We start from the raw sequence: 22,355 nt of genomic DNA, 5'->3' as shown, positions 1-22,355 counted from the left end.
ACCTTGATGGTATGAGGTTGATTGAAATTGCCAGAGGGTGTTCCAGGCTAGTTAGCATCGCCGCGAGAATCGCGAACTCCTTGCATCGTCGCGAGACCATGCCGTGAGAGCTCCAACGCCTTTGTTTCTCCTCTTCGAGCAATTGCGAGAATCATAAAATGTTTTAGAAAAACCCCAATTTTTAAAATGTTCTTTTAGGAAAATGCCACGTGATTAATAAAAACCACGTATAACGCTCTCTGCAAGCCACGTCTGAAATTACATCCACGTCGTCATCAAAAACTTAACGGGGTGAAGTTGATTTAACGGCGGAGGCTCAATTGAGTCAATTATTCAATAAAAATGATCAAATTGACAAAAATGAAAAGACAGGGATGGAACTGGGAAAACCCCACATAAATTGGGACCTCCGAAGGGGTTTAACAAAGTTTGTTAGATTTATTGCATCACCTACGAATCATTCCCAAATATTGATTTCTATACACCGTATGTCAATGTTTCGACATGAAAAAATGTATTAAAATTTTTATTTTAGTCAATTTTATAAAGTTGAATTAATACTAAAGTTTATTCTTAATAAATTAAACTATAAAAAGGAGTGAAACATTGTGAATTCAAAATGAAGTATTTTGGTTTATATGTGTGAATTTTGATTTTATAAATTGATTTTGTAAGATTAACTTAGACTTAAATTCACTTCTTAGTATAATATTAAAATCCATTTTAAAAAAAATTATTTGATTTATAGTTTGAGAACCTCTCCCTCCTCCTCCTCCTTTTTTTTTAGAAAACTCTTCCTCAATCATCTAGATATCATCATCTTTTTCAATCATAACTAACAGTTCACACTTCTTCTTCCTCATTGAGAGAGCACAACAACAACCCTAACTTTCCTAAAGTCGACTAGCTTTTAGTGAGGCCTAATCACCATTTCCATCCTCACCAATATCTATCACTTTAGCCGATTTGGAGTCCTCTTAACAGGAACATGTTCGCATCAACAATGGCCATTGACTTCCATTGCCACACTCACCAGATAGAGTCTTTTTCCAAAATCTTCTTTGAAGTCCTTCAACGTCGAAGCTCAAATGTCTTGTTGTCTTTATCATTGATCCCATTACCAATAAAGTTGTAATCAAGTGATTGCCATTGCATCCTCTCATCTCCGGTGAGTTATGTTTTGTGTTGTCATTCACTACAAGACCTTCATCGAGTTGGACCTTCCTTTATCTAACACCACTTAAATGATGTACGTGAAGAACTCTACCAAAGCCCCTGGTCAATCTCTATTTTAGGTAGAGCGATTTTATGGGTGAAAGTCCTTTAAGGGAAAAGGCAAAGTCTAAAATGTATAGGAATTGATTATTTAAATTGCTTTGAAATAAAATTGACACTTGTAAAACATTTGGATGATTATGTGAAGTTTGATTTAATGATTTTTTTGAGGTTTTTAGTGTTTTGTGTTGCGTTTTGGAGATTGGTCTATTTGGTTGTTGATGAACTATAGAATGATGAAATATCTTATTGGTTAGATTTCATGAAATGTGCTTAATAAAAATTATATCAATGAGTATTGAAATTGTGTCAATGCATAATGGTGATGATGTTGAGATGGTTAAGGCTTTTAACTTGAATCTTGATATATAATAGATGAAAGAAAATAATTCCTAATAGAAGCGAAATGTGTATGAATTTTTTCTTATAGAAAGAGAGAAATAAAGCTCACGAGAACTTATATGTTAAGTTTTTTTATGGGATTCTTAAATCTATTATGACATTTTGTGATATGAGTGTGATTTATAATGTGTTTAAGATTTAATTCCTAATTTGGTATTCTAATTTAATTCAAATTTTCTAAAAGTAGATGATTGGTTGAAAATTAAAGGACCAACGAGTAGTCAAAAGGAACAAATTAGATGTCTTTAAAAAACCGAATGAATAAAATTTGATATTTTTTAAAAATTAAAGGACTAAATTTGGTGTTTTTAAAAACTAACAGACTAAATTGGAAAAACCAATAACCAAGGGTCATTTTGAAAATTTGAATGAAATTAGAGGCCGAATTAGGTCTTTGTTTAAAGAGCAAAATGTAAGACGATTGGTATTAGTGTTATTGTGCTGGTGAAACTTGAAAAAATTGAAAACTTATTATATCGAATATGAAATAATTGTTATGAGATTTTCATGACGGTGTTGCGATAAGATTAAATTGCTTTGGAATGTTGTACATGTAAAAGATTTTTGTAAAACTGGTGGACAATGTTTAAGTAAGCTTATTTAAATTGAATGTATAAGTAGAAATAGAAATATAATTAAGGGGCTTAGGTTATGGTTGAATCTATTTCTTCGCAAAGGTTAGGTTTTGAGTAGTTTGATGTATATGGATTGCTTTGTGATATCTAAATTGATTTGAGAATCATTGTAAGATAGTTTTTAATAGCTAAAAAGATTTAGAATGAATTTTATGCACTAGACTTTATAAGATTGGTAGATAATACTATTTAGTGTTCAAATGAATTTAAGTTGATTTTGTTATTGAATATGGCATGAGATGATTTGATAAGAATGTTTTATGTTATTGGAGTTTTGAAAATACAAAGATTTTAGAACCTAATTTGAAGTATTGATGCAGAACTGAATTCCAATAGCTATTTTCATGAGAAAACACTATTGCTTAGGGTGTCAAAGTGTATTGAAGGGGACTTTGGAGGGTGAGACTATCTTGACTCGACTAATATCTCACTCATATAAAGTATGATATCTAGGTGGTGTGAGTGGTCGTACTTAAGAAGCTACTGGAGTTAACCATGTCATGATTTGGTTGGGGACATTGGTTTTGAGTTTGAACATCACTAGAGGAATTGGGAGCAAACGTGAGAGGTGTATAGTTTTACAAGTCCATTCAATACATTAGTCTTCCAAAAGTAAAAGTCTAAATATGTTATGGTAGTTTGATGTTTAAAACTTAGCCAAATTTTTGTAAAAGATAATATGTATTTAAAATTGGAGTTTCTTCTTGTGAAAATTAGATTACCCTTACATTTTATGTATTTTTCTTGTTTTCTTTTCTTTTGTAATGATCATATATCCTATATATACGTGAACATATACAAAAGTTGATAATGACAATGACACCACATCTGAAAAGAGGAAATGAAAGGTTAGAATAGGAATATTGTAACAACGATAAATTGTAGTTTTGAAAAATTGTATTAAGTTTCTTAATTTATATTTTGAAGTAATCATGATTTTATATATATTTTAAGTATTTCATTAACTAGTATAAGAACGGTAAATGTGAAGATATTTTGAAATATTTTATTAAATATTACAAACACCATAAAATAATTATGTATTACTAAATGTTTTGTAAAATTTAAGAGTTGTTACATATTATGTCACGTGTTATCAAGTTAAGGTTAAATCATTCACAAATGTCTCTTTCTAACACGAGATTTAAATGTTTTGAAATGAAAAATATATATTAAATATACTACATTAACTAATTTTATAAGGTTAAATTAAATCTAAATTCAACTCTTAATACATTAAAACTTGAAAAGAAAAAAAAGTGAAGTGTTGCAATTTTAAAATGAAATATTTTGGTTTATGTTTATTGGGAGAAATTTTATTGAAAACAAATGTGTGATTTGAAACATGAGAGTTTTAGTTCATTCTTATTTGGTTTAATTTAAATTTTAGCGGTATAATAAAATTTAGATCAATCCGTTTGCATTTAACAATTTAATATAATATGTTTACATTAAAAAAATAAAAGTTGGCTTCAATAAAGGATGATAATTGCAAACAAATTTGCAAATAAAAGAAAAGTTATAGGCAATTTACTATTGAGTTTTTAATAAAATTAAATTATCTTAGTGAAAAAAAAAAAAACTTATAGAATGATAATGTTAAAAGTGTCTGATTCATTAATATTAAAAAAATATATTTGAGTCATTATAATTATGTCTAAAATGTTTAATAATTATCAATAAATTTTGGTGTAGAATTAAATACTTTTATAAATATATTATTTTTATTGTTCTTCTCCACACTTTTTTGAAGATGAATAGGATATTGGTTCACTAGAGAGAGGAATTGTGAGGGTTGGCTTGGCACGTTGTAACCGGATACATGATATTTGTAACCGAATACATGTGTTTTGTAATTTCTTCTAAAAGTTGTAACCGGATATATGTCATGGGAACCGAATACACCACACCATCTTCTTACTTCACTCTTTTTTCAATTGCTGCTTCAAGCTCCATGTTTGTCGTCCATGCACCCTTTTCTTCGTCATCTCAGCTCCAACCTGCAACAATACTAGTCAAAATCTGAAAGAAAGATTCTCAAATGAGAGGACATATACAGCTGGTATTATCATATGTATTAAGGATAAAAAAGCCATTTGTCTTCAATTCATCGCAAATCTTCTCAACACAGCGAATGATACAAAAAGGAAATATCCCACAAATCTCCTCAATTTATCGCTTGCAAATCCAAAAAAATGAACAACACTGTCTTTTGAATTTATCACTCGCAAATTCACATTAACAGTATAAATTAATTCCTAAAGTATATGATATATTGAATTGGAATTGGAATTATTCTTTGAGTACATAGGTAGATGAGATGTAATTTTACAGCAATATTTTTCAACGATAGTAATTTAAGGATTTTATTCCAACGTCCAGATTAAATATCTCTTTTCACTCTCTTTTTTATGCCTGAAAAACATAAATGAGCATTAATGAAGAATTTGTTTGTATTTAAAATCTTTTCTGACATTCAGCATATTAACTTTATTTCAACATGTATAATGATGTTCTTCATCTAAAAATACATTTTTTCTTCTATTTCAAATAATCGTTACAAAAAATCATATGACATTATATTATATATATATATATATATATATATATATATATATATATATATATATATATATATATATATATAATAATGAAATTATATCAGTGTAATTTTATAAACGTTATATTGATTAATATTTTTCTTTTAAATCATTATCTTTTAAATTCGCGCTTAAATTCAAATTTATTTTTACTTTATATAATATATAATCTAAAATTATCTTATCTCTCATTGATATTAAAATATAAATTATTTAATCTTATTATGGTTGTTGTTGGCAAAATTTCATATAAATTATCATGATTACGTAAAACATTATAGTGTAATAGATTTTATTGTTAAAGTCCACTTTTAATATAAAATTCATTTTAGCTAAAGATTATATTATTATAATTGATCTCAACTCCCACATTCTCCTCACTCCCTCATACATAGAGTTGCGACTTTTTCTATTGAAAATAATTACATAAATAGATAAATAAAAACATAAGTCAGAATAATTTAAACTTATATAAATTAGAGAGTTGAATATATTTTTAGTATTTGAATTTACATATAAAATTAGAGTTTATTCATTTTTTTAATTTTTTGATAAATTTTTATTTTGAAACTTAAAAAAATAAATAAATATAATTCTCCTAATTCATTTGTATTAAATTTTTCATCAAGTCATACACGCTTTTAGGATGAATTTTAAATTGTTTGTAATGTTTGGAGTTGTTTCAATACAAATATTAGCCTGAAACACTTTTTAATAAACTCAAAAAAAAAAAATAATTAATATCATTAACTTCAAAAGACTATACTTTTTCTTTTAAGTTTGAAGACAAAAATTATTAAAGTTTAAGATAGATACAAATTCAAATTTGACGTCAAGTTTAAGGATTAAAAATCTATTTAACCTAAATTATAATTAGATATAATATATTATGCATATTGATAACCATTTTAAGTTTAAGATTTCAATTTACCTTGATTCTTAACTTTTATGATGTTGTGTTTAGATGGCATAATTTAGAAGAGTAATTTATTTATTTAAAGAATTTAAAATTCTTTATACTAAAACAACTTGTTTGAATAAAAAAAAATAAAAGATTTTCAAATACCTTACAAGATATAAGAATTTCACTTATCTAAAATAATGCAACACTCAGGCAAACAATGGACATTATTTTATCAAGCCTAAAGTCGTGATAAGTTGAGTGAGGATAAAAGTTGAGATAAGTTAGCCCGTCTTGAAGTCTGAGATGAGTCTGTCTAGGCGAAGGTGAAGTCAAGTTGGTTCAGGCCAAATGTTGAGATGAGTCCGTCTTGCCAAAAGGTTGAGACAAGTTGGTTCGAATTGAAGGCTAAGACAAGTCATCCCATGTTCAGGGTCAAGATGAGTCAATTTAGGCCAAAGGTCGAGACAAGTTAGGTTTGAGATGAGTTAGCCCAAGCCGAAAATCAAGATGCGTTTTCCCAAATCCAAGGTTGAGACAAGTTGATTGGGCCAAAAATTGAGATAAGTAGGCTCGGGCCACAAGTTGATGTGAGTCTACCTAGGCTGATGGACGACACAAGGATGCCCAAGACGAAGGTTGAGACAAGTCGGTCGAGTTGATGGTTGAGCCGAGTTGACTTGAGTTAAAGGTCAAAATGAGTCAAATTGGATTAAAGATCGAGACAAGTCGACTCAAATCAAAGGTTGATATGAGTCACCCTGGGTCAATGAACGAGAAAATTCAATCACGGTCAAGGGTTGAAATGAGTCATCTTGGACCAATGTTCGAGTTGAGTCGACCCAAACCAAAGGTTGAGATGGGTTGGTATGGACCAATAGTCATGACTAGTCGACTTAGGTCAAAGGTTGAAATGAGTTGTCCTAAGCCGAGGATCTAGTTGAGTTGGCTCTGATCGTGGGTTGAACCAAATCGATCTAGGTCGATGGTCGATACGAGTCACATTGGGTAATGGATGAGACAAGTTAGTCAGGGTTAAGGGTCGAAACGAGTCATCTTGGACCAACGGTCGAGCTAAGTCAACCCAGTCAAAAGTTGAGACAAGTTAGTTTGGACCAATGATCATGACTAGTCAACTTGGGTCAAGGGTTAAGACGAGTTGTCTCAGACCGAGTGATGGAAGCTCCCTTGCAATTCAATCACGAACAGCCTCCAAGTCTAGAGATGGCAGCGGAATGAAGGAACAACGTGAAGCACGGAAGGTGTTTGATGAAGGCTTCAATGAAGGTGTGTGGAAGAAGCAAGGAATCTCAAGCTCCGAAAGCCTTCCAAGAGGGAAGGAAGCTAGAGGAGAGGGTGCAAAAATAGGCACATATGTTTGAACTCTGAAGAATGACTCTAGAGAAATCTCAACAGCATTTCATTAGTTTCAAAGTTGAAGTTTTACAAAGAGAAGAGTCCTCCTTTTATAGATGAAGGAGTGACTAAAAAACGTGCTAAGCAAGCTACTCTAAGTGTAAAAGAAGCTTGTTGAGGAAGCTATGCAGTTTGAGAGACTTGGGACACAAGGTACAACATGCCAGGTCAGCAATCCAAGTGAAGAAGAAGACTCTGCAGTGTCTAGCGGCGCCCTTGAGAGGGGGCGTTGGGGCGCCATCTGGCTTCCTTTTGTGATTCCTTGGTTGTCCTTCTTGGAAACCTTCCTTAGTTGTATGTACATGGTGTCTCCTTTTTATTAAAGGCCTACAAAATAATGTAAAGTTTATTTAGCAAAGAGAAAGAGGTGTTTAGTAATTAATACTCCATAAAAGTAAAGTAGTGAGTACTCCCTCTTCCTCTTGGATTCTCTTGGACATGGCTCTTGTTAAAGGACCTATGTTGATCTTGGATGGTCCTCCATCAGTCCCTCCCTCTTGAAAAAGATCTGACCTCAGATCTTGGGAATCCTGTTGGGCATCTCCTATGAAAGGAATTAAGTCACAAATGTTAAAAGTAGGACTGACGCCGTAACTTTCGCGAAGGTCTAACTGATATGCATTATCATTGATTTTCTTGACCACCTTGAAAGGTCCATCACCTCTTGGGCTTAATTTGGATTTACGTTGAGAAGGAAATCTATCTTTTCTCAAGTGAAGCCAAACTAAATCTCCTTCATTAAGAATTACTTATTTTCTCCTTTTGTTGTTGTATTCAAAATATTTTTGAGTTTGTTATTCAATATGGGTTTTAACCTTCTCATGCAACTTTTTGATAAATTCCGCTTTAGAAAGACCTTCCTTATGAAGAAAAGAAGATGATTCTGGAAGAGGAAGTAAATCAAGAGGTGTGAGAGGATTAAAACCATAAACAACCTCAAATGGAGAAAGTTTAGTAGCTTTGTGAACTACTCTATTATAAGCAAACTCTATATGAGGTAGGTCATCATCCCAATTTTTAATATTGCCCTTCATCATTACCCTTAATAGAGTGGATAGAGACCTATTTACTACTTCTGTTTGCCCATTAATTTGTGGGTGACATGTAGTAGAAAATAGTAGTTTAGTTCCTTGCTTGGCCCAAATTGTTTTCCAAAAGTAGCTAAGGAACTTAACATCTCTATCAGAAACTATAGTTTTGGGAAGGCCATGCAATTTAACGACTTCTTTAAAGAAGATTGTTGTTATATAGCCAGCATCATCTACTTTGTGGCAAGGTATGAAATGAGCCATTTTACTAAATCTATCAACCACCACAAAGATGGAATCAAACCCCTTTTGAGTTCTTGGGAGACCTAAGACAAAATCCATACTAATGTCTTCCCATGGGGTACTAGCTATTGGGAGAGGAAGGTAGAGTCCATGAGGCATGACCTTAGACTTAGCTTGTAAACAAGCTATGCAACTAGAACAATGCTTTTGGACATTTATTCTCATGTGTGGCCAATAAAATTTGCTTTTCAAAGTATGAAGTGTTTTATCAACTCCATAATGGCCGATGAGTCCTCCACCATGACTTTCCTTGATAAGAAGCTTTCGAATAGATCCTTGGGGTATGCATAATTTTCCTTTATTAAAAAGATACCCCTTAGAAATTGTGAATCCGTCGAATGGCTTCTTAAGACAAGATGCATAAGTGGATGCAAAGGTAGGGTTAGTGTCATAAAGTTGTTTGATGTCATCAAAACCTAGTATTTGTGAACCTAGAGTAACTAGTAATGCATGTCGTCTAGATAAAGCATCCGCAACAACATTAGTACTCCCTTTTTTATGTTTGATGACGTACTGAAACTGCTCAAGGTACTCAATCCACTTTGCATGTCGCTTGTTTAGCTTTCCTTGCCCTTTAATATACTTGAGAGATTCATGGTCAGTGTTGATAATAAACTCTCTAGACACCAAATAATGTTCCCAAGTTTTCAGTGCTCGAATAAGGGCATAAAGTTCTTTGTCATAGGTAGGATAGTTCAAAGTAGGTCCCTTAAGTTTTTCACTAAAATAAGCTATAGGGTGACCTTCTTGTATAAGCACAACTCCTATTCCTACCCCGGAAGCATCACATTATACTTGAAAGGCTTTAGAAAAAATAGGTAAATGTAGAATGGGTGCATGTGTTAAATTATGCTTTAAGGTCTCAAAGGCTAGACTTTGCTTTTCATCCCATTTGAATGGCACATCCTTTTTTAAAAGTTCATTTAGGGGAGCAATAGTAGAGAAATTTTCTACAAAACGTCTATAGAAACCTGCTAGACCTAGAAAACTTCTTACTTCTCCCACTGTTTTGAGGATAGGCCACTCTTGGATGGCTTTGATTTTGCTAGGATCAACATGTACACCTTCTTTCCCAACTTTGAAGCCCAGAAAAATAACACTCTCTTGAAAAAAGTTACATTTGTCAAAGTTGGCAAATAAATGGTGTTGTCTTAGCAAGATCAAGACTTTTCTAACATGAAGAAGATGTTCCTTAAGACCTTTGTTATAGATTAGAATATCATCAAAGTAGACTACAACAAAGCTGCCTATGTACTCCTGAAGGACATGATTCATTAGTCGCATGAAGGTACTAGGAGCATTGGTTAAGCCAAAAGGCATGACTAACCATTCATAGAGGCCAAATTTGGTCTTAAAAGCGATTTTCCATTCACCTCCTTCTTTAATTCTGATTTGATGATACCCACTTTTAAGATCAATTTTGGTGAACATGTTTTCTCCATGTAATTCATCTAACATATCATCCAATCTAGGAATAGGGTGCCTATACTTGACTGTATTGTTATTAATAGCCCTGCAATATGTACACATTCGCCAAGAACCATCTTTCTTAGGGACTAACAACATTGGCACCACACAAGGGCTAAGGCTCTTTTGTATCCACCCTTTTCCCAATAAATCATTAACTTGCTTCTCTATCTCTTTGGTTTTTGTGGGGTTAGTCCTATAAGNTGGCCTATTGGGAAGGCTGGCNCCAGGAATCAAATCAATTTGATGTTCAATTCCTCTAAGAGGTGGTAATCCACTTGGAACCTCTTTAGGAAATAAATCATCAAACTCTTTCAAAAGTTTTTGTAACCCCTTTGGATGAGAATCAAGTGGATGATTTATGGAAAGAAGTGCCTCCTTACAATAGAGAAGAAAGTGAGGTTGTCCAAGGAAAAGATTTTTAGAAGAGTGTGGTGGGACAACTTCATTGGTTGAGGCACATTCGACCAAACTCAACTTCTTGTCTTTGGAAACTTTGTTAGAGTGGAGCTTTTTTCACCATCAAACTTCTTCTTAAGTATTATTTGATCCTCTCGCACTTGTGATGGTGTAAGAGGGCTCAAGATAATCTTTTTGCCTTTATGTTGAATGGTTATCTTGTTGGTGACTCCATCATGCAAAGCTTGTTTGTCAAATTGCCAAGGGCATCCAAGTAAGATGTGACCCGCTTCCATTGGAACAATATCACAAATGATTTGATCTTCATACTTGCCTATGGAAATGGGAACACTTACTTGTTCCTTAACAATTATTCCTTCATCCTCTTTTATCCATTGAAGTTTGTAAGGGTTAGGATGAGGAGTAGGAGTTAAGCCTAGCTTTTCAACCATTCTAGAGCTACAACAATTACAACAAGAATCACTATCCACAATCATAGAACAAGTTTTATCAAGAACTTTGCAGCGAGTGTGGAATAGGTTTTCTCGTTGAGTCTGTTCTAACTCAACATGCTTTGCCTCAAGGAGTCTTCTAACCATGAGAAGATCTCCATCACAAGGTGGAGCTTCATGTTCCTCTTCAGATGAGGACAACTCAGATGCGCTAGAAGATGACTCCTCACTTGGACTCTCATGTTCAAGGATATAGGTTGACTTTTTGAAGTGACACTTAGTTGAATAGTGTCCTCTTGCTCCACATTTGAAACATCTAGTCTCCCTACCCTTGGTATCTCTAGGTGGCTCTCTTGAAGTCCTTTGTTCTTTTCCCTTATAGCTTTCTTTGTCTCTTCTTAGCTCTCTATCTTTGCCTTTGAGCTTTTCTTGTGGTCTTTCTCGGTCTCGCTCCTTTGTTTCCTCATATCTTGAAAAACTACCCTCCATCTTAAGATCTTTCCTATAGGATGATGTGGTAGGGTAGGTTCTTTTTGTGGAAGCTTTTATCCTATTTTGTTCTTCCACTCTCACGCATAGCTGTACAAAATCATTTAGATCTAAGTAAGGTAAGAGTTCTACCTTATCTCTAATCTCATAGTTTAATCCACTCTGAAATCTAGCTATGGTGAATCTCTGTTCCTCTTTGATCCCAGCTCTCAACATGAGTAACTCTAACTTTTGTCTGTATTCCTCAACACTCATGTTTCTTTGTTGAAGTAGATGAAGCTTGTCCATGACTTCTCTTGCATAGTAGGCCGGGACATGTCGCCTGTGTAAGGCTGCTTTCAGCTCATTCCAATATTGGATTGTGTAGTCGCCATGCATCCTTTGGTCTCTCATGATGGATGTCCATCAATAAAGGGCTGCACCTTGAAAGGTCAAGGTGGCTAAGGTCACTCTCCTCCTATCATCAATGTTGTAGCACTCAAAAATCTGTTCAACCTTCATTTCCCACTCAAAGTATTCTTCAACATTATCTCTACCATAGAAAGGGGAAGGTCAAGCTTAGGTTCCACAATATGGTCTCTATGGTTAGGATGACGCCTAGGAGGGCGTTGATAGTGATCATAAGGTTGGTAAGTATGGTTATTACTATGGTGGGAATGATCATCTTGATCATGATGTTGCCTATGAGAGCGATTTCCTTGTGTGTGCCCGCTTTGATTGATAGCAAGAGTGGCGACCATTTGCCTTAGCTCATTCAACTCAGTCTTGGCTCTTCTCGTAACTCTATGTTTGTGAAGTAGAGAAATTCTTTTCACAAAGAGTTGAAAGCCTTGCACAAGTATGAATCAAAATTTTGGAAAAGAGAATTTATTTGTTTTTGGTGAATGAATTCTACAGAGATTCTAAAGGTGAAGAAACCGAATAGCTCCAAGGAAGGAGAGGTGAGTCACAATGGACAGGCTTAGAAACCTTGTCCTTCCTTAGCCAGAGTGTCTCCTGACGTTTCTCACCCAAGTTTCTAGATAGAAGTCTTTCAAAACCCTAGAAACCAAACGAAGGTTTAACTAAATGAAACGCGCTCCTAAGTATCACGGAGACTTAAAACATAACAGGCAATCAAGCAAAGAAAGTAAATGAATGGCAATGGAAGACGATGATAAACGGCCCTATGTGAAAGTGCAAGTGACACTTGGAGCCCCTTGACACACTTTCACTCTAAGAAGTGGAAACTAACAATTACAATGTTGCTTAGTAGACTTGGAATTGCTTGAAAAGCATTTTCCCAAGTTACTTTAAGTTTGAAAAATGTAAAGAAAATTAAACTTCAAAGGTTCTGTGATACAAGGTTGTAAAATGGATAAAATGAACTACAATATGTATACAATGGTAGGCTACAAAATCTGAATGTATCCTTTCTCCGAAGTGTTTGAAAATTGTGGTGTGAAGAGTGGAGAAATGCTGCTGATTGCTGAAACAAGACTGCAGCTTAGAGAACAACCTTTGTGGCCAATTCTACAAGCTCTCCACTTCCTAGGATGCTACCCTCTTGAAGAGAAATTTTTGGAGCTAGAGCACCTCAGCAGAAGTCACACACCACTGCCAAACACCACCAAAACCGTGAAGAAGGAAAACGGTTGATGCACCAATAATTATTCACGTAAAAACATATTGGATTCAAGTGATATAAAGGCTGGAATAAAAGGAGGAACACAAAAGGAGCCTAGGGAATGATCTAGAACAGATTAATAAAGCAATAAAAGACTCAAAACATTGATTGAAATATGTGCAATGCAAGTGTTTAATGAAAATTTAAAACTGTTTGATGAAATGCCACAATGAACTGCAAAATTTGTATTCTCAAATTTTGGATTTGTAAAACTGGATTGCAGGGTTTTATTGCCTTTTCTGATTGGTTTACACCTGTATATGGATTTAATTGTGTTTGGAACAAGATCCCCAGCTTTTGTCAATCCAATTTACAATTTGAAACTGAAATGATGGATGACAGCATATTATAGCAGCTGCAATGTGGAAAAGTGGCTGAAAAAGTGAAACAGCAATGGTGATTTTACAAGGCAGTGAGATAAATTGTTCAAAGACACTTCAAGCAACTGTATATCATCATAATAGATCTGTCCAAACACCTAGACAACAAAGAAGGTGATGGCATCAGAATATGACAAGTGCACTACCTAGAAATGAGTAAAATTTGGTGATGCAGCAATTCAATATGACCTTGGCTCAAAATTTACCATATGAACAGTAACAAACCAATTTCAATTCACCAAAAATGACTCCAAAAGCAATGAAAGTGATCCAAAACATTAAGGATCTCAAAATGAGGTATACATTTGCATATTTCAAGCAAAAATGATGGTTTAAATTGTGAATTGATGTTGTGGCTGAGAAAAGAGCAAATAGACCATACCAGCAAGTTTTAAATGGTCAATGAAACATGTTCAAACAGTTGTTATGCACAGAAACAAGCATAAACTCAAAATCACCTATTGAGGTGCCAAAATATGTTGTAAAATGGAGTAAACAACAGCAGATTTGAGAAAATATGCAGTGAATCAAAGCTGGCTGGATCAATCAACATATAAAAATGGTCCTATACCTAGATTTATCTTAGAAAAGATGAGCAAGGAGAAATTAAATTGGCCTAAGACAGTCAAGGATAGTGGCACGGTGCTAAGCCAGCAAAAGAAAAATTACTGCAACAAGACAGTCTCGGTAAAACAGATTTGGCTGCAACTCAAACATGGTTTTTGAGATTCAGTGATGACTGGTGGTTGGTAACACCTCAAACATGCATAATTCCATCAATCAAACTTGTCTCAAATAGGAAACAATGCATCTGGACATGAAAAAAAAATTGATGCATGTGATGAGTGCAGAGATGAATCAAAGTCGAATATGAAACTAAAGGTGAAGCACTCAACCACACGTATTGCAATTCAATGATGGATATTGACTGGAATCACTCGAGACACATTCCAAAACAGATAACAAACTTACTCAAAACATAACACACCAAAATTCTGCACCAGAACAGATTTCACCATAGTAACCCGAGAATTGTAGTTTCTACAGAAATTTGGAATTTAAAAACGGTGTGCACTAAATCAGATGTTAATGCATTTCATGAACAACATACGTCTAGCAACTCACACAACAACGAAACGAAAATTTTTTTGAAAGTTGAAACGGAAAAACTATGCGACAGTAAAAGCAATGCAATAACAATGCACAGGACAGAGACAAACTGAAATGAGAATCAAGCGGAATTGAAAGAAAATTTAAAGGAAGCACCAATTAAAATGAAGGAATAAAAGCTATAGAACAGTGAAATGGATCAAACATTCACAGGACAGCAGAATAAACCGAAGCAAAGATTGAAAAAAAAATTTGAACGCATGGAACAGTACATGACCGAGAAACAGAGGAATGAAGTAAAGTTATCACTTAGCTCTTGAAGCGTGACTTGAACTGCTGGCTCTTGATGCCAAATGATGGAAGCTCCCTTGCAGTTCAATCACGAACAACCTCCAAGTCCAGAGATGGCAGCGAAATGAAGGAACAACGTGAAGCACGGAAGGTGTTTGATGAAGGCTTCAATGAAGGTGTGTGGAAGAAGCAAGGAATCTCAAGCTCCAAAAGCTTTCCAAGAGGGAAGGAAGCTAGAGGAGAAGGTGCAGAATAGGCACATCTGTTTGAACTCTGAAGAATGACTCTGGATAAATCTCAACAGCATTTCATTAGTTTCAAAGTTGAAGTTTTACAAAGAGAAAAGTCCTCCTTTTATAGATGAAGGAGTGACTCAAAAACGTGCTAAGCAAGCTACTCTAAGTGTAAAAGAAGCTTGCTGAGGAAGCTATGCAGTTTGAAAGACTTGGGACGCAAGGTACAGCATGTCAGGTCAGCAATCCAAGTGAAGAAGAAGACTCTGCAGTATCTGGCGCTGGGGCGCCCTTGAGAGGGGGCGTTGGGGTGCCATCTGGCTTCCTTTTGTGATTCCTTGGTTGTCCTTCTTGGCAGGCTTCCTTAGCTGTATGTGCATGGTGTCTCCTCTTTATTAAAGGCCTACAAAACAATGTAAAGTTTATTTAGCAAAGAGAAAGAGGTGTTTAGTAATTAATACTCCATAAAAGTAAAGTAGTGAGTACTCCCTCTTCCTCTTGGATTCTCTTGGACATGGCTCTTGTTAAAGGACCTATGTTGATCTTGGATGGTCCTCCATCACCGAGGGTTGAGTTGAGTTGGCTCAAATCGTGGGTTGAACCTAGTCTATTTAGGCCAATGGTCGAGTTGAGCCGATCTAGGCCAATAGTCGAACCTTAGTTGATGGTCTATACAAGTCCACCCGAGATGAAGGTAGGTCGATGATCGAGTCGAGTCAACACATGTCAAAGGTTGAGCCAAGTCGGCTTGATCTAAAGGTCCAAACGAGTTGGCTAAGGAAAAAGGTAGAGTAAAGTCGACCTTAACCGAATATCGAGACAAATTAATTCAAGTTAAAGGTCAAGATAAATTGGTTTAGACTAAAAGTCAAGATGAGTCATCTAAATCTATTTAACCCTTAAAAGTATAAGTTCTTCTTTAGTTCATTATACAACTTACCCAAATTCATTTTTTTAATTATATAAGGTAGTTATTAAGAGAAAACATTAGATTTTTTACAAATTGATCCTTTATTTAAATGTCTAAATTTACACATAAAGTGATATATCATCTAATACTTACATTGTAGTTAAATATCTACCATCCATTTAAACACACACACACATATTTATATTTATATATATATATATATATATATATATATATATATATATATATATATATATATATATATATATATAAATGTTTTTGTGTGTGACTATGATGTTCCCTCAAGAACCTATCCACTTATATGTTATTGTATGAGATGTTCCTTTCTTGCTCCTAGGTCTAAGTTATTGATGATAAACCAATGAAGATTGTTCTAATATTTCGCTTGTAAAAGGATATTGATGCCACACTCAAGAAATATGATGAGGTGAGTGATAAGTCATGGGCTTAATCACTACAAGTTACATTGACATGATCAAAATTGAGGTTCTTATAACTCATAACTCCATAAACTCTCATGAAAAGAAAACTCAATTTTCTAATAGAATTCATATATATCATTTGTATTACAAGTGTATCCTTTTATGGGATGAATTAGACATGACCCTCTATATTCTAAATTAATTCTCGATAACTAATATTTGATGTCAGTTGATGTTGCATTTAATTCTCATTATATGAATTATTATTTCCTATATTTTATTAAAAGATAAAAATTACAAAGAAAACACAAAAGACCCTTCAAGATCATACCATTCCATCCTTTTTTTAGTACATTTCTCCTTGAATGTCATGATTACACTTCTCCAAATAAAAACATATAATACCAGGATCAAAGATCATCATTTTATTATCTTTCCAATTTTGAATTGGAATCCATGCATACACTATTAATTGATTTAAGCCAAATAATAGATTGTTGCAACATCTCACTTAAAACTCACCACTTTTTTTTGTTTGTTTACAGGTCCAAAATGTCTTAAATTGAAAAGATTCGCAAGTCCAAAATTTCTACAAAAGTCCTATGGGTCAGGATCACTGTATTTTTTTTTAACATGAAAAAATATTGTTGTTTTTAAATATATTATTGGACATATAAGGCAAAATTAGTATGAAAACAAAAAATTTAGCTCGAACTGACCTTCGGTCCAAACCCGCCCATCTCGACCATTATCTTGGGTTAGCCTATATCGACCTTCTGCTTAGGCCTACCCATCACAACCTTCAGCCCGAGCTTACCCACCTCAACCTTCGACTTAGGATGACCAATTTCGACCTTCAGCCCACAATGACCTTATCTCGACCATCGGCCAGGAACGATTGATCTCGACCTTTGACCCAGAACAAACCATCTCGACTTTCAACTCGAGACAACTCATGTTGCAACTTTCAACTAAGGTCTGGAGTCTTGGCATTTGGAACGAGCTTATATTTTTCAACCTTCGACATGGGAGAACCTGTCTCAATCTCCAGACTTAGACGAACCATCTCAACCTTCGACTTAAGTTGGTCTGTCTGGGCCTTCAATGCAGGAGGAATCATCTCAACCTTTGGCCTGACAAATCTGTCTCAACCTTCGGCTAGGGCGGAGCCAGATTGGTGCATCATAGCCTTCGAACCGAGATGGCCCATCTCAAATTTAAACCAAAGACAACCCATCTCGTCATTCAACTTGAAAGGGTATGTCTCGACCATCGGGTAGGGTCAGTCTATCTCGACCTTCAAACCAAGACAACTTATCTCTACTTTCAACAAATCTCAACCATCGGTCCAACAGGCTCGTCTCGACATTCGGCCCAAACAGGTCTGCCTCTACCTTTGACCTGGAATGGTCTATCTCAACTTTCAGCATAGGTCGACCTTTCTCAACCTTCGGATCAAGAGGACTCGTCTCAACTCTCAACCTAGGATAACACATCTCGACCTTTATCCTAGGATGATACATCTCGACATTCAACCTGGTACAATGCTAGGATACAAACACAGTCTCACATCAAATAAAACAAGAGATGGGCATGAGTTTATATACACATATGATACCTCCCTTTTTAAGAGACCTTTTAGAGTGGTACCAAAAGCAAACCCTGAGGGTTGGGTCTAGAATGAATAATATCTTACCATTGTGGAGACTTATGTATGTGTTGGCTCTCCTTACATATATCTTGTCTCGACCTTCAGTCTTGGACTACCCGTCTCGGCCTTTGACCCTAGATGACACAACACGAACTTCAACCCGTCTCTACCTTCAGTTCGGGGACGTCCATCTTAACCTTCGGTCCCAAATGACCCACCTCAAACTTTGACCTTGAATGACTCATCTCGATCTTCGATTTGAGACAGTTTATGTCGACCTTCGGCCCAACCAACCCATCACGACCTTCAATCTAAGTTTGTTTGCGTCGACCTTCGACCTTAGTCGTCTGGTCTTGACCTTTAGCCTTTGCGGAGTCGTTTCTATCTTATGCCTAAGATGACACTTCTCAAAATTTGACTTGAAACAGTCCATTTCAACCTTTGTCGCAACTTGTCAATCTCGACCTTCGACCTAAGGTTGCCGATCTTACTGCAGCTCAGGTTAGTCCGTCTTGATATCTGACTTGAGACATCATGTTTCAAATTTTTACCTAAAACAACATGTTTTGACATTCGACTTAAAATTGGTTGACTCGAACTTTGATCCAAACTTAAGATATTAATTTTAAAAATTAATTAAAATTTTAAAGTAAAATCAAACCTAATTTAATCTTAACCCTAACTACCTTGAGAAAAAAACTTTAAGGATTAAGATTTTTTTTTTCTTTCTCATTTGATTATAGCACTTAAATCAAAGCTTATTTACATATGGACTTAAACTTTTCTATAATTGTCAACTCTAATAAAATCTGACAAATAACTTAAATGGTTTATTGAGTAGATATTTTTAACCTGACTCATCAAATGCTTGATTAATCTTACTCTTTTAATCGAACAAAAAGACACCTTAGTAGAAATTTATAGCATTTCAATACTCTTTTGTTTATCAATTGTTATTTCTTTCAAAGTTAAAAAAAATTACAATAAATGTTTGTTGAATTAGAAACGAGACTTACAGGAGTTTGTAATTTTAATAAATTTCCATTACTGTTAAAGAGTGACTGTGAATATTGATTATGAATCTTTAAGCGAGAGAAACTCAAACTTTATAAGTTTATATTAATGACTTACACATATGTTCTTAAGAAGAGTAAATTAAGATAACTTGAACATAACTTTTATTAGAGTAAATATTCAGTTTTTATTATTGATTTAACTACATCTTCTTAATTATTTTTTGGATTTTGATGATAGATTAAGGAGTAAATATTGAAAATTTTCCATGTGCAGAGGAAATGGTAAAATACGCATTCATGGAAAAAACATTGGCAATATTACAATGTAAACAAACATTTATTTTTTATTTCTAAAATAAAGGTCAAATCTAAAAAAGTAGTTGCTTTTTTAGATAATTTTGTCATGAAGTCTAATAAAAAGTAGCTACTTTTTAGATCATTTTATAATGTTAAATGCACATTATTCATATTTTAAATCAAACTAAAAGGTTGCATGTTCTCATCTCTAAAATTGAAAATTTGAAAAAAAAAATTCCACTGTAATTATCTCCAATTCCCACCCTAGAATTGATAATAAGTTTCTACAAAAAGAATATCATTAATTATTTATACACAAACTTTGTTAACCACATTTTTACATTCATAAAGTTTGAACTTGAAATATTATTTAAAATATTAAAAGTTGATTTCATTCGATAAATAATATAACCAATCATATGTTGATATTATAATGAGCTAAAGTATAAATGAGTAAAATAAAATAGAAGAGAAAATAAAGGAATGTGATTAAGAAAAGGTATTATATAATTTTATTATTATATAATAAATAAGAATAAGTTATATGGGTAAGGGAAAAGTTACGACCCACCCACTTCCGAAAGTCGCGCGGTTTTTTCTCTTTGAAGTTTGAATGATCAATGGGGGCCACATTCACGCGCTTTGCCATGCTCTGTGGACCCCACCAAACCTATATATTTTCAAATGCCTTTTCTTTCCTTGAGTTTTCCTCTCATTTCCAAAAGTGTTTTCTATTATTCCACATTCTGTCACTCTCATCTTACTTTCTATTCTCCACGCGCCATCACCACCAATCAATTATCCATGCATCTTACAATCAAAATGAAATGAAAATACATTCCATAATTCAGGTTTAAATTCAATTTTAATTTATATTAATAAGCTTGATTTAAGTTTAAAAAAATATTTATTTTAGTCTCTTCAAAATTGCTAGTCATTTTTTTCTAGTCATTTTTTTCTAGATACGAGATAAATAAGCTTAATTTATATAAATAAGCTTGATTTAAGTTTAAAAAAATATTTATTTTAGTCTCTTCATGCTAGTCATTTTTTTTTCTAGATACGAGATAAATTTTGAGTGAACTTTATATTTATTTATATGTTGTAATTTATTTTTATCTTTAAAGTAAGATTTTTCAACTTATCCTCTTATAGTAAAGACATAGAAGATTAAACATGTGATAGAAATATTTAGACACAATTATATATTATTATATTTTTTTTATCTTTAATTAATTTGAAATTTTTAATTTTTTTTTCAAGTCAAATACTAAGTACGAGATTAAATATTTGTAAATGATTTACAACGATCCAATAACAAGTAACGAAAGAACCCAAAAGATTTCAATTAATTAAATTATGTTATCATAATAAAAATAAATTTTTAAACGTAACTCAATCTTAAAATATTTATACATAATTTATATAATTTAACTAGTCGAGTTGTCTTAGACTATGAATGATAATCAAATAAAAGATAACACAAAGTCCAAAAAATCTCATTATAAACTTTAATACTATATAAAAAAAGATAAACTTTATATCTAACTTTATATTTAACTTAATTCAATAAAAATAAGTGCAATTTAAATGCGTATATGGAAAACAAAAAGCCTTGCTGACAAGTTAATGTGTTGCTTAATACTACAAGCGTAATCATAAGAATAATAATAGGAACCGGTCTCTTGCGAAATCAATATTCACATTAACTCTTCAGTAACTCAGAATAAAAGAATAATATATAATATTTTAGTATCTGCATGGGTTGCAATGTGTTGCAAGTAAACTGTCGTGACTCGTTGTTACTGAACTTTTAATTTTCACAGTATCTTAAATTCAAAGAAAAAAAAAATGAAGCGGTTGTTGAAAGTGACAAGAGCCGTCACTTATTTGTCTGTTCTGAACTTGCAGCCAAACGACCATGTATCCTAAAACAACGTTACGCTCTTTCTGATGTTGTCTCATGTGAGGTCTCAGGTCAGTCTCTAACAAACCTTGGTTCTGTTCTGGACTCACACTACATCAATGTTATATAATATTTTGTATAAAATTTTAGCTTCTGATAGTATTTTCATAAAGTGAAATAAAAGATAAAAAAACTCCTTAATGTAACATTTCAGTTGTAAGAGTTTAATCTTATAAAATTAATAAAACAAATGGATTTCTCAACACTTATAAATATATTACAATACACTTATTTAAGATAAAATAACGATATGATAATAATTATATCTAAAAGAATTAAACTTAACTACTAGACTATCAAGAAGACATTTTGTAGGATCATTGTCTTCCATCAAAAATACTTCTATATTTATCCTTCATCTGCTCTCACCAATAAGGTGATCATCATAAAAGAAACAAACAACTCACCAAGAACAACAAAAGAGACAACAAGGTGAACTAGTGTTCAAAGAAAACCTCATAAATAATTTAATACATCACATATTAGTTCAACATTGAAACATTTAATAACTCATATAAACATATCATCATTTGACTATAGACTCAATTATCTGGATATGATGCTTTGACATAGACGTCAATGAAGGTGTGCACCATGGTAGTATTTATACTCTGCAGAGTTATAAACAAGAATAACTCGACCTACTTAATCTTCCACTCCTAAAACTTAAAATTCTAGAGTAAAGACCACCTATCATTCTCTCCACCACCACATTTATCATTCATCTCTATATGAGTTGAATGGTTGGTAGAATATAAGGATTTTTCCTTTCAGAAATTTCACTGTCAAGCATTCACCACAACTTACTCACACAAAACCTTTCCTTGAGGTTCTTGTCACACTTATCAATTATATATGTATTTGTGAGTTTTTCTTTAGTGTGTGTTAGATATATTATCTTTATTTTATATTTATCTTTTATTTTTAGTTAGTTTGTTATTATTTTTTATTTGTATTTTGGGCTTAGCCCATATTTCTTTTATTATAAATAGAGGACCCTATGTGTATATTCAACACAAGAGAGA

General features: G+C 33.4%; 1 pseudogene; it reads right to left on the bottom strand.

Annotated features, from left to right (window-relative positions):
• LOC111242283 overlaps window positions 1-12,107 on the bottom strand; it is a 31,658-nt pseudogene extending 19,551 nt beyond the window's left edge.
• Between the last annotated feature and the right edge of the window lie 10,248 nt (window positions 12,108-22,355).

Source organism: Vigna radiata, chromosome 8, assembly GCF_000741045.1.
Source record: "Vigna radiata var. radiata cultivar VC1973A chromosome 8, Vradiata_ver6, whole genome shotgun sequence".
In the NCBI taxonomy this organism is placed as follows: Eukaryota; Viridiplantae; Streptophyta; class Magnoliopsida; order Fabales; family Fabaceae; genus Vigna; species Vigna radiata.
This window is presented reverse-complemented; position numbering and strand designations above follow the sequence as displayed.